The sequence below is a fragment of the Oncorhynchus masou genome, unplaced genomic scaffold (assembly GCF_036934945.1).
Source record: "Oncorhynchus masou masou isolate Uvic2021 unplaced genomic scaffold, UVic_Omas_1.1 unplaced_scaffold_670, whole genome shotgun sequence".
Taxonomy (NCBI): domain Eukaryota; kingdom Metazoa; phylum Chordata; class Actinopteri; order Salmoniformes; family Salmonidae; genus Oncorhynchus; species Oncorhynchus masou.
In genome coordinates this window covers 265,874-278,654 of record NW_027013147.1, presented here as the reverse complement: position 1 = coordinate 278,654, position 12,781 = coordinate 265,874, and the positions used below count along the sequence as shown (strand labels likewise).

The 12,781-nt window shown below is 47.1% G+C and overlaps 1 protein-coding gene across 1 annotated transcript in view; it reads right to left on the bottom strand.

Annotated features, from left to right (window-relative positions):
• The window catches only part of LOC135536838 (CD82 antigen-like), a 72,997-nt gene extending 60,635 nt beyond the window's left edge, over positions 1 to 12,362 (bottom strand). Inside the window, exon 1 of the mRNA XM_064963084.1 lies at positions 12,297 to 12,362. The gene's annotated coding sequence lies outside the window, so the exon portion shown is untranslated. The remainder of the gene's footprint in view (positions 1 to 12,296) is intronic.
• Between the last annotated feature and the right edge of the window lie 419 nt (positions 12,363 to 12,781).

Below are 12,781 nucleotides of genomic sequence, written 5' to 3'. Positions count from 1 at the left end.
GAGGGGAGTGTAGGGTGAGCATCAGAAAGGGGGTGAGAGAGGGGGGGGGGGGTTAGAGGTGTCAACAGTGAGGGGTGCTGCCTGGACTTGTCAGCAACGTGAGCCCCAACAGTCATGAGCTGAGTCCCAAGTGGCACCCTGACCATAGGGCTCTGGTTAAAAGTAGTGTAATATATAATGGCACCCTGGCCATAGGGCTCTGGTTAAAAGTAGTGTAATATATAATGGTTACTGGCCATAGGGCTCTGGTTAAAAGTAGTGTAATATACAATAGCACCCTGACCATAGGGCTCTGGTTAAAAGTAGTGTAATATATAATGGCACCTTGGTCATAGGGCTCTGGTTAAAAGTAGTGTAATATATAATGGCACCCTGACCATAGGGCTCTGGTTAAAAGTAGTGTAATATATAATAGCACCCTGACCATAGGGCTCTGGTTAAAAGTAGTGTAATATATAATAGCACCCTGTCCATAGGGCTCTGGTTAAAAGTAGTGTAATATATAATGGCACCCTGGCCATAGGGCTCTGGTTAAAAGTAGTGTAATATATAATGGCACCCTGACCATAGGGCTCTGGTTAAAAGTAGTGTAATATACAATAGCACCCTGACCATAGGGCTCTGGTTAAAAGTAGTGTAATATATAATGGCACCCTGACCATAGGGCTCTGGTTAAAAGTAGTGTAATATACAATAGCACCCTGACCATAGGGCTCTGCTTAAAAGTAGTGTAATATATAATGGCACCCTGACCATAGGGCTCTGGTTAAAAGTAGTGTAATATACAATAGCACCCTGACCATAGGGCTCTGGTTAAAAGTAGTGTAATATATAATGGCACCCTGACCATAGGGCTCTGGTTAAAAGTAGTGTAATATATAATAGCACCCTGGCCATAGGGCTCTGGTTAAAAGTAGTGTAATATATAATGGCACCCTGACCATAGGGCTCTGGTTAAAAGTAGTGTAATATATAATGGCACCCTGACCATAGGGCTCTGGTTAAAAGTAGTGTAATATATAATGGCACCCTGACCATAGGGCTCTGGTTAAAAGTAGTGTAATATATAATGGCACCCTGACCATAGGGCTCTGGTTAAAAGTAGTGTAATATATAATGGCACCCTGGCCATAGGGCTCTGGTTAAAAGTAGTGCACTACATAGGGAATATAGCGTCAGTTGGGACACAGGCCTCTTCACTACAACAGCAGACCGATATGAAATGGGGGGGGGTGTTTGTCTGAATGAGGGAGGCTCCTGCTGAGAAAGAAGTCTCACGCTTGGCCCCCCCCCTAAACCCCAACACCCCCCTCCACCTTCTCACATCGTCACCCCCCCCAACTACCAGAAACATGTAAACAGAGGAGAAACACATGGTTCAGACTAGAGAGTCTAGTAGTTACAGGGGTGCAATGTTCTCTACTGTGGCTGCAAGGATTTAGGGACTATTTAGAGTTTTGGGGTCAACGTTTGAGGGCTCATCGGTTGAATTTGAGGAGTTAATCTGATTCAATGATGTCCTTTTGAATAAAGAAGCAACCTGTTGGGTGGAACCACTACAGACATCGTCCCATTGGTAGAGCAGCCGGGGATGGTGGGCCCGCCCCCACTGGTAGAGCAGCCGGTGATTGGTGGGCCCGCCCCCACTGGTAGAGCAGCCGGTGATTGGTGGGCCCGCCCCCACTGGTAGAGCAGCCGGTGGTTGGTGGGGCCTCCCCACTGGTAGAGCAGCCGGTGGTTGGTGGGCCCGCCCCCACTGGTAGAGCAGCCGGTGATTGGTGGGCCCGCCCCCACTGGTAGAGCAGCCGGTGATTGGTGGGCTTGATTCATTAACAGTTCATGCAGTCTACCACTAACAAGCCCAGAAAGCAAGTAACCTCGGTCCCAGACAGGGAACCTAGAATACATGAACAACATCTCAGCAGATTTTACAGGTTCTATGAACAAAGTCTGACACACGACCTACAGCGTCAGTGTGACACACACACATGGAATGCAGGCAAACTGCAATCACGTTCATAACAAACTGTTTGAAATGATTTACTGCGTGAGAGTCTAAAACGACACTTAAACTGTCTGTACTGGGAGCTTTTCCATCAGAAAGGGCCCATGAGCACCCAGAAGCATTATACACAGAGGGCACGACCCCCACCCTAAGATTTGTCCTCCATTCAGCTTCAGCTGAAGCCAACTTCATAAAATTGCTATCAATCAAGTTAGAGTAGTTATCTTATCCAACTATCTTAGCTGACAAGCTTGGTAGACTTCAGAGAAAAAGCAAGCGATAACTAAAATGTAGTGAATAACTCACATTCCTTTCGGTCTTTCATCCAGATTTGAGCAGAGGTGCACAGAAGCATATTTCTCTTCTTTAATATAAATAACCACCAGTCAGGAGGGTATAGATGAGCTCAAGAGGTGTGCTTAGATATGCAGAAAAATAGACATTCAAATCCATAAATTATGCATTTCTGTTTATTACAGATCAGGGACCAATTATGTCATTTTGTTTCCTTAATTCCTGTTAATGAGGGTAGATCCACTTCACGTCCTGGAGTTCAACAACCCCAAAACAATATAGAGATCTTTTCAAAGTCAAGGCGCCAGGTCATAGCTGACAGACAGTTCTGTCTTCAGACATCTTTCAATCTTAATTCAGAGCAGATATTTAAAAACAGCGTGTTTGAGAAAACATTTAAATCTTAATTCAGAGCAGATATTTAAAAACAGCGCGTTTGAGAAAACATTTGAATCTTAATTCAGAGCAGATATTTAAAAACAGGGTGTTTGAGAAAACATTTAAATGTTAATTCAGAGCAGATATTTAAAAACAGCGTGTTTGAGAAAACATTTGAATCTTAATTCAGAGCAGATATTTAAAAACAGGGTGTTTGGGAAAACATTTAAATCTTAATTCAGAGCAGATATTTAAAAACAGCGTGTTTGAGAAAACATTTGAATCTTAATTCAGAGCAGATATTTAAAAACAGCGTGTTTGAGAAAACATTTGAATCTTAATTCAGAGCAGATATTTAAAAACAGCGTGTTTGAGAAAACATTTGAATCTTAATTCAGAGCAGATATTTAAAAACAGCGTGTTTGAGAAAACATTTCAATCTTAATTCAGAGCAGATATTTAAAAACAGCGTGTTTGAGAAAACATTTGAATCTTAATTCAGAGCAGATATTTAAAAACAGCGTGTTTGAGAAAACATTTAAATCTTAATTCAGAGCAGATATTTAAAAACAGGGTGTTTGGGGAACGTGATCATGAAACCCAGAGGGAGATTTTACTGTAATTCTGTTACCAAAGTCTACATCTGCACAGTTCTTCCACTAAGTTAGTTTTTGCTACATTTACCAGCGACACTTGTTCAACGTAGTCCTCGTGCAGAGACTTGATTTGATAAACTTTCAAATAAAGTTTGTGTTTGGCATATATTTTAGAGTCAAAGTGTAATTTCGTTAGCGTGGAATTGCCCACTACAACGATCCCATTCAACACACAATTCACAATCAACTTAACTTGATAGCTAACTAAAAAAAAGACACCCAGAATAAATTGATGTATGTGAACAGATCTTAATTTTTTTATTTTACCTTTTTATTTTACTAGGCAAGTCAGTTAAGAACAAATTCTTATTTTCAATGACGGCCTGGGAACAGTGGGTTAACTGCCTGTTCAGGGGCAGAATGACAGGGTTGGGCCAGTAACATCTATGTTGGCCACATCTTTTCTTCCATCTCTTAAACACAGAGGGGAAAACCCCACAAAGTCCAGCGAGTTGATCAGATCAACACCTCTGAAGTAAAAGTGAAAGAGTCTCTCACAGCCAGTCATCTCTGGCATCAATGAGGGAGGCACGTCCACACTGGGGGGCAAGGCACGTCCACACTGGGGGGGGGGCAAGGCACGTCCACACTGGGGGGGGCAAGGCACGTCCACACTGGGGGGGCAAGGCACGTCCACACTGGGGGGGGGGGGCAAGGCACGTCCACACTGGGGGGGGCAAGGCACGTCCACACTGGGGGGGGCAAGGCACGTCCACACTGGGGGGGGCAAGGCACGTCCACACTGGGGGGCGCAAGGCACGTCCACACTGGGGGGCAAGGCACGTCCCACACTGGGGGGCAAGGCACGTCCACACTGGGGGGGGCAAGGCACGTCCACACTGGGGGCAAGGCACGTCCCACACTGGGGGGGCAAGGCACGTCCACACTGGGGGGCAAGGCACGTCCACACTGGGGGGGGGCAAGGCACGTCCACACTGGGGGGGGCAAGGCACGTCCACACTGGGGGGGCAAGGCACGTCCACACTGGGGGGCGCAAGGCACGTCCACACTGGGGGGGCAAGGCACGTCCACACTGGGGGGGGCAAGGCACGTCCACACTGGGGGGGCAAGGCACGTCCACACTGGGGGGGGGCAAGGCACGTCCACACTGGGGGGGGCAAGGCACGTCCACACTGGGGGGGGGCAAGGCACGTCCACACTGGGGGGGCAAGAGGGCAGGGGGGGCAAGGCACGTCCACACTGGGGGGGCACAGCATGTCCACACTGGGAGACTGGCCAACTGATGTAATCGGTGAACTCACCACCCACCCACTAATGTGATACCATTAGGGTGCCCACGAATCACACACACACAGCTAGCTCTGCCCACCAATCGCACACACAGCTAGCTCTGCCTACCAGTCGCACACACAGCTAGCTCTACCCACCAGTCGCACACACAGCTAGCTCTACCCACCAGTCGCACACACAGCTAGCTCTACCCACCAGTCGCACACACAGCTAGCTCTACCCACCAGTCGCACACACAGCTAGCTCTACCCACCAGTCTCACACACAGCTAGCTCTACCCACCAGTCTCACACAGCTAGCTCTACCCACCAGTCTCACACAGCTAGCTCTACCCACCAGTCTCACACAGCTAGCTCTACCCACCAGTCTCACACAGCTAGCTCTACCCACCAGTCTCACACAGCTAGCTCTACCCACCAGTCTCACACAGCTAGCTCTACCCACCAGTCACACACACACACACACACACACACAGCTAGCTCTACCCACCAGTCACACACACACAGCTAGCTCTGCCACAGCGTTACATACAACAACTGTAATAAAACAAACATACACTATTGAGTTTAACCAACATCACATTTAAAATAACCCATGTCTACATTGTCCTGTATAACTGCATTTAAATACACAGAGAGGAGGACATATGAAACAAGACAGAGTCTGTTATAGAGAGGAGGACATATGAAACAAGACAGAGTCTGTTATAGAGAGGAGGACATATGAAACAAGACAGAGAGTCTGTTATAGAGAGGAGGACATATGAAACAAGACAGAGTCTGTTATAGAGAGGAGGACACGAAACAAGACAGAGTCTGTTATAGAGAGGAGGACACATGAAACAAGACAGAGAGTCTGTTATAGAGAGGAGGACACATGAAACAAGACAGAGTCTGTTATAGAGAGGAGGACATATGAAACAAGACAGAGAGTCTGTTATAGAGAGGAGGACATATGAAACAAGACAGAGTCTGTTATAGAGAGGAGGACATATGAAACAAGACAGAGTCTGTTATAGAGAGGAGGACATATGAAACAAGACAGAGTCTGTTATAGAGAGGAGGACACATGAAACAAGACAGAGTCTGTTATAGAGAGGAGGACATATGAAACAAGACAGAGAGTCTGTTATAGAGAGGAGGACATATGAAACAAGACAGAGTCTGTTATAGAGAGGAGGACATATGAAACAAGACAGAGTCTGTTATAGAGAGGAGGACACATGAAACAAGACAGAGTCTGTTATAGAGAGGAGGACATATGAAACAAGACAGAGAGTCTGTTATAGAGAGGAGGACACATGAAACAAGACAGAGTCTGTTATAGAGAGGAGGACATATGAAACAAGACAGAGAGTCTGTTATAGAGAGGAGGACATATGAAACAAGACAGAGAGTCTGTTATAGAGAGGAGGACACATGAAACAAGACAGAGTCTGTTATAGAGAGGAGGACACACGAAACAAGACAGAGTCTGTTATAGAAGGAGCTACTGTAAACAAGACAGTCTGATCTGTTATAGAGAGGAGGACTCTGCTTCCCCAGAGTCTGTTATAAGAGGAGGACACACAAACAAGACAGAGTCTGTATATAGCACCCACATGAAACCAGACAGAGTCTGTTATAGAGAGGAGGACATATGAAACACAGACAAAGTCTGTTATAGAGAGGAGAGGACATATGAAACAAGACAGAGAGTCTGTTATAGAGAGAGGACACTATGAAACAAGACAGAGTCTGTTACTAGAGAGTGTACACATAAACCAGACAGAGTCTGTTATAGAGAGGAGGACATATGAAACAAGACAGAGAGTCTGTTATAGAGAGGAGGACACACAAAACAAGACAGAGAGTCTGTTATAGAGAGGCTACTAAACAAGACAGAGAGTCTGTTATAGAGAGGAGGACATAGGATGCCAGATGTTCTGACACAGACAAAGCATCTCCAAGACAGAGAGTCTGTTTTGAACAGGACAGCCTATGCTTCCCAGAGACTGTTATAATAGGTAGGACACACGTGTACTAAGACAGAGAGTCTGTTATAGAGAGGATGCCATATGAAACAAGACAGAGTCTGTTCCAGAGAGGAGGTTTTGAAACAAGACTCTGTTATGAGACCTTTTATGAAACAAGACAGAGTCTGTTATAGAGACACATGAAACAAGACAGAGATCTGCCATAGAGGGACATATGAAACAAGACAGAGTCTGTTATAGAGGGAGACACACCTGAACAAGACAGAGAGTCTGTTCCATGACCTGGACTACTAAACAAGACAGAGTCTGTATAGTAGAGGAGGACAGGATTCCAAGACAGAGAGTCTGTTATGTTGATAGTTACAGACAGTGCTCTCCAGTATGGAGGTTGAGTTTTGGTGTGTCTGTATCTGTGTTGTTAGAACACTACTGTAAAACACACTAGTCTGATACTGTCCTAAAGGTCTCCTCTGTTCCCTGACCTGGCCCGTGTTCAAATGGCAAACTATCCTGTATATAGCACCCTCCTGGTCAAGCCTGGTGGGTGGAAGGTCCCTCTCTATGTAGGGAATATGCCATATAGGGAACGTGACAAAACAGATGGGCAGGGAGACGGTTTTGAACACACAGCCTCTGCTTCCCCTGACCTGCTACTATAGGTAACTAGTAGTGTACACGTGGGTATAGGATGCCATATGGGACCAGACAAAGCTCTCCAGCAGGGAGACGGTTTTGAACACACTCTGCTTCCCCTGACCTGCTACTAATGGTAGTACTAGTAGTGTTCCACGTGTCGGGAATAGGATCTTCTACACTATAGAAAAGTGTGGAGGTCAGTGGAGACGGGAAGGGTTCCATCACTGTCTGATAGAAACTTCTACACTATAGAACGTGTGGAGGTCAGTGGGTGGGATCAGGGTTCCACGTGTCCATGTAATTTTATCCATTACACTATAGAACAGATGTGGAGATCAGTGGAGATAAAGGGTTCCACGGCCCTGGCCAAGAACTATAGAACGTGTGGAGGTCAGTGGGTGGGAGGGTTCCACGTGTCGGGGGGATCTACACTATAGAACGTGTGGAGGTCAGTGGGTGGGAGGGTTCCACGTGTCGGGGGATCTTCTACACTATAGAACGTGTGGAGGTCAGTGGGTGGGAGGGTTCCACGTGTCGGGGGATCTACACTATAGAACGTGTGGAGGTCAGTGGGTGGGAGGGTTCCACGTGTCGGGGGGGGATATCTACACTATAGAACGTGTGGAGGTCAGTGGGTGGGAGGGTTCCACGTGTCGGGGTATCTACACTATAGAACGTGTGGAGGTCAGTGGGTGGGAGGGTTCCACGTGTCGGGGTATCTACACTATAGAACGTGTGGAGGTCAGTGGGCGGGAGGGTTCCACGTGTCGGGGGTCTTCTACACTATAGAACGTGTGGAGGTCAGTGGGTGGAAGGGTTCCACGTGTCGGGGGATCTTCTACACTATAGAACGTGTGGAGGTCAGTGGGTGGAAGGGTTCCACGTGTCGGGGTATCTACACTATAGAACGTGTGGAGGTCAGTGGGTGGAAGGGTTCCACGTGTCGGGGGTATCTACACTATAGAACGTGTGGAGGTCAGTGGGTGGGAGGGTTCCACGTGTCGGGGGTATTCTACACTATAGACCGTGTGGAGGTCAGTGGGTGGGAGGGTTCCACGTGTCGGGGTATCTACACTATAGAACGTGTGGAGGTCAGTGGGTGGGAGGGTTCCACGTGTCGGGGTATCTACACTATAGAACGTGTGGAGGTCAGTGGGTGGGAGGGTTCCACGTGTGGGGGTATCTACACTATAGACCGTGTGGAGGTCAGTGGGTGGGAGGGTTCCACGTGTCGGGGGTATCTACACTATAGAACGTGTGGAGGTCAGTGGGTGGGAGGGTTCCACGTGTCGGGGGTATCTACACTATAGAACGTGTGGAGGTCAGTGGGTGGGAGGGTTCCACGTGTCGGGGGTATCTACACTATAGAACGTGTGGAGGTCAGTGGGTGGGAGGGTTCCACGTGTCGGGGGTATCTACACTATAGACCGTGTGGAGGTCAGTGGGTGGGAGGGTTCCACGTGTCGGGGTATCTACACTATAGACCGTGTGGAGGTCAGTGGGTGGGAGGGTTCCACGTGTCGGGGGTATCTACACTATAGAACGTGTGGAGGTCAGTGGGCGGAAGGGTTCCACGTGTCGGGGGTATCTACACTATAGACCGTGTGGAGGTCAGTGGGTGGGAGGGTTCCACGTGTCGGGGGTATCTACACTATAGAACGTGTGGAAGTCAGTGGGTGGGAGGGTTCCACCACTGTTCAGCCCTCCGTTTTAGTGTGAATGTTTAGACACAATAGCAAATACAACAGGAAAGAAGGGAACTTCCAACGTGGTAGACCATTCTGGACCAGCTAATGGAACTCATACCAACGTGGTAGACCATTCTGGACCAGCTCATGGAAGAAGAATGGAACTCACACCAACGTGGTAGACCATTCTGGACCAGCTCATGGAACTCACACCAACGTGGTAGACCATTCTGGACCAGCTAATGGAACTCACACCAACGTGGTAGACCATTCTGGACCAGCTAATGGAACTCACACCAACGTGGTAGACCATTCTGGACCAGCTAATGGAACTCACACCAACGTGGTAGACCATTCTGGACCAGCTAATGGAACTCACACACAACGTTCTGCAGCTAATACCATTCTGGACCAGCTAATGGAACTCACACCAACGTGGTAGACCATTCTGGACCAGCTAATGGAACTCACACCAACGTGGTAGACCATTCTGGACCAGCTAATGGAACTCACACCAACGTGGTAGACCATTCTGGACCAGCTAATGGAACTCACACCAACGTGGTAGACCATTCTGGACCAGCTAATGGAACTCACACCAACGTGGTAGACCATTCTGGACCAGCTAATGGAACTCACACCAACGTGGTAGACCATTCTGGACCAGCTAATGGAACTCACACCAACGTGGTAGACCATTCTGGACCAGCTAATGGAACTCACACCAACGTGGTAGACCATTCTGGACCAGCTAATGGAACTCACACCAACGTGGTAGACCATTCTGGACCAGCTAATGGAACTCACACCAACGTGGTAGACCATTCTGGACCAGCTAATGGAACTCACACCAACGTGGTAGACCATTCTGGACCAGCTAATGGAACTCACACCAACGTGGTAGACCATTCTGGACCAGCTAATGGAACTCACACCAACGCAAGACCATTCTGGACCAGCTCAATGGAACTCACACCAACGTGGTAGACCATTCTGGACCAGCTAATGGAACTCACACCAACGTGGTAGACCATTCTGGACCAGCTAATGGAACTCACACCAACGTGGTAGACCATTCTGGACCAGCTAATGGAACTCACACCAACGTGGTAGACCATTCTGGACCAGCTAATGGAACTCACACCAACGTGGTAGACCATTCTGGACCAGCTAATGGAACTCACACCAACGTGGTAGACCATTCTGGACCAGCTAATGGAACTCACACCAACGTGGTAGACCATTCTGGACCAGCTAATGGAACTCACACCAACGTGGTAGACCATTCTGGACCAGCTAATGGAACTCACACCAACGCGTGGTAGACCATTCTGGACCAGCTAATGGAACTCACACCAACGTGGTAGACCATTCTGGACCAGCTAATGGAACTCAGGTAGACCATTCTGGACCAGCTAATGGAACTCACACCAACGTGGTAGACCATTCTGGACCAGCTAATGGAACTCACACCAACGTGGTAGACCATTCTGGACCAGCTAATGGAACTCACACCAACGTGGTAGACCATTCTGGACCAGCTAATGGAACTCACACCAACGTGGTAGACCATTCTGGACCAGCTAATGGAACTCACACCAACGTGGTAGACCATTCTGGACCAGCTAATGGAACTCATACCAACGTGGTAGACCATTCTGGACCAGCTAATGGAACTCATACCAACGAAGACCATTCTGGACCAGCTAATGGAACTCACACCAACGTGGTAGACCATTCTGGACCAGCTAATGGAACTCATACCAACGTGGTAGACCATTCTGGACCAGCTAATGGAACTCATACCAACGTGGTAGACCATTCTGGACCAGCTCATGGAACTCAAACGTGGTAGACCATTCTGGACCAGCTCATAACTCAACCAACGTGGTAGACCATTCTGGACCAGCAATGGAACTCATACCAACGTGGTAGACCATTCTGGACCAGCTAATGGAACTCATACCAACGTGGTAGACCATTCTGGACCAGCTAATGGAACTCATACCAACGTGGTAGACCATTCTGGACCAGCTAATGGAACTCACACCAACGTGGTAGACCATTCTGGACCAGCTAATGGAACTCACACCAACGTGGTAGACCATTCTGGACCAGCTAATGGAACTCACACCAACGCAGATGGAACTCACACCAACGTGGTAGACCATTCTGGACCAGCTAATGGAACTCACACCAACGTGGTAGACCATTCTGGACCAGCTAATGGAACTCACAACTCAAACGTGGTAGACCATTCTGGACCAGCTAATGGAACCAGCTAATGGAACTCACACCAACGTGGTAGACCATTCTGGACCAGCTAATGGAACTCACACCAACGTGGTAGACCATTCTGGACCAGCTAATGGAACTCACACCAACGTGGTAGACCATTCTGGACCAGCTAATGGAACTCATACCAACGTGGAATTCTGGACCAGCTAATGGAACTCATACCAACGTGTTAGACAGCTAATGGAACTCATACCAACGTGGTAGACCATTCTGGACCAGCTAATGGAACTCATACCAACGTGGTAGACCATTCTGGACCAGCTCATGGAAGAAGAACCAGAACAGATGCGTTATTTTGTTTCTTCATGACAATAAGATAAACCCTCAGTCTGTCAGACAGAAAGGGGCATGTTTCTGACTTCCATATTCAATTTCACTACTTTTTCAAAACACCTCTCATATAATATATATATTAGATAGATTTGTGTCTAACTCCTTTTGTATATACTACTCAGATTTGTATGTAACGTTTATGGTAGTAATTTATTTAACTTTGTCTCCTCGGTAAGAAAAGCACCACTTATTTTTAAAATTAGGAATCCAATGTGCCATTTGTTTATTTCTGTGTTTACGTGACTAATGTTACTACTTTTTGGAAAATGTGTTTTATATATATATATATATAGAACACTACAAGAAACGTTGCAATGTTGAACAACAAAGTGTGTATATTTTTATCATGATGCATCAACGATGATTCAGTATATAACTTCACTACAAATGTATCCACATCATCAGGAGAACAGAAGTTATGTTGAGAGAGTTTCAATGCCTGGGATCCGACTGGTCTCAATTACAGACGTTAGTGCTCGAGTCCTGGTGTTCAACAGTTCCACACGCGCCACATCAGCAGTAACTGATGAAAACACAGGACCATTTCTTTTACCTTTCCAACGTTTATATACCCCCGAATTCTGTTTAAATTCATCATTCTACATACACTCCCATTCCACTTTTTTTCTCTTCCAAAGGGCTCATCAAAATGTCAAGCGTGTCACCCCCAAAAACAATTGCGCTTCTCTCCAAGGAAAAACGTAGGCTAACCATTTGCAAAAAAACTACAAATCATATTGTGTAATACCAATGCGCAAAGTGTGCCTGGTATAATTACTTACGGTTTGGCGTAAAGCTTGTAGGGGGAATAAAAGTTGTTGCAACGGAGTGTTCGGTCTCCTCGTCCTGTTGTGTGAGAGCGAGCTGTCTGTCTGTTGGACTTTGGACTGGTAATAACAAAGCCAAGAGTGAACAACACGACGCGGAGCGGAGCGCGGACGGGACCGAGAAGAGTGGAGATCCGAGCTCTAGTGCCGGGCGTTACGTAAGCAGCTGTTAACTTTTAGAAGGGCTCAGCGTCAGCAACAAGCATGTTAGTGTAACGGCTCGGAACAGAGCGAGGGAATCCTCTGCAGTCTCCCACCATTTTAGCGAGCCTGCGCGCAATGCCCTTCTTTAACCCCTAAATCCCCGTGACGCTCGAGCGTAATTATCATGTCTGTGTAGAACAAACATCAGATGCATTGATTGGCTGACAGACTGAAATTATATTTCTTTCATATACCATTGCACTTGACATTGAGGTACAAATCAACGCGGAGGATGT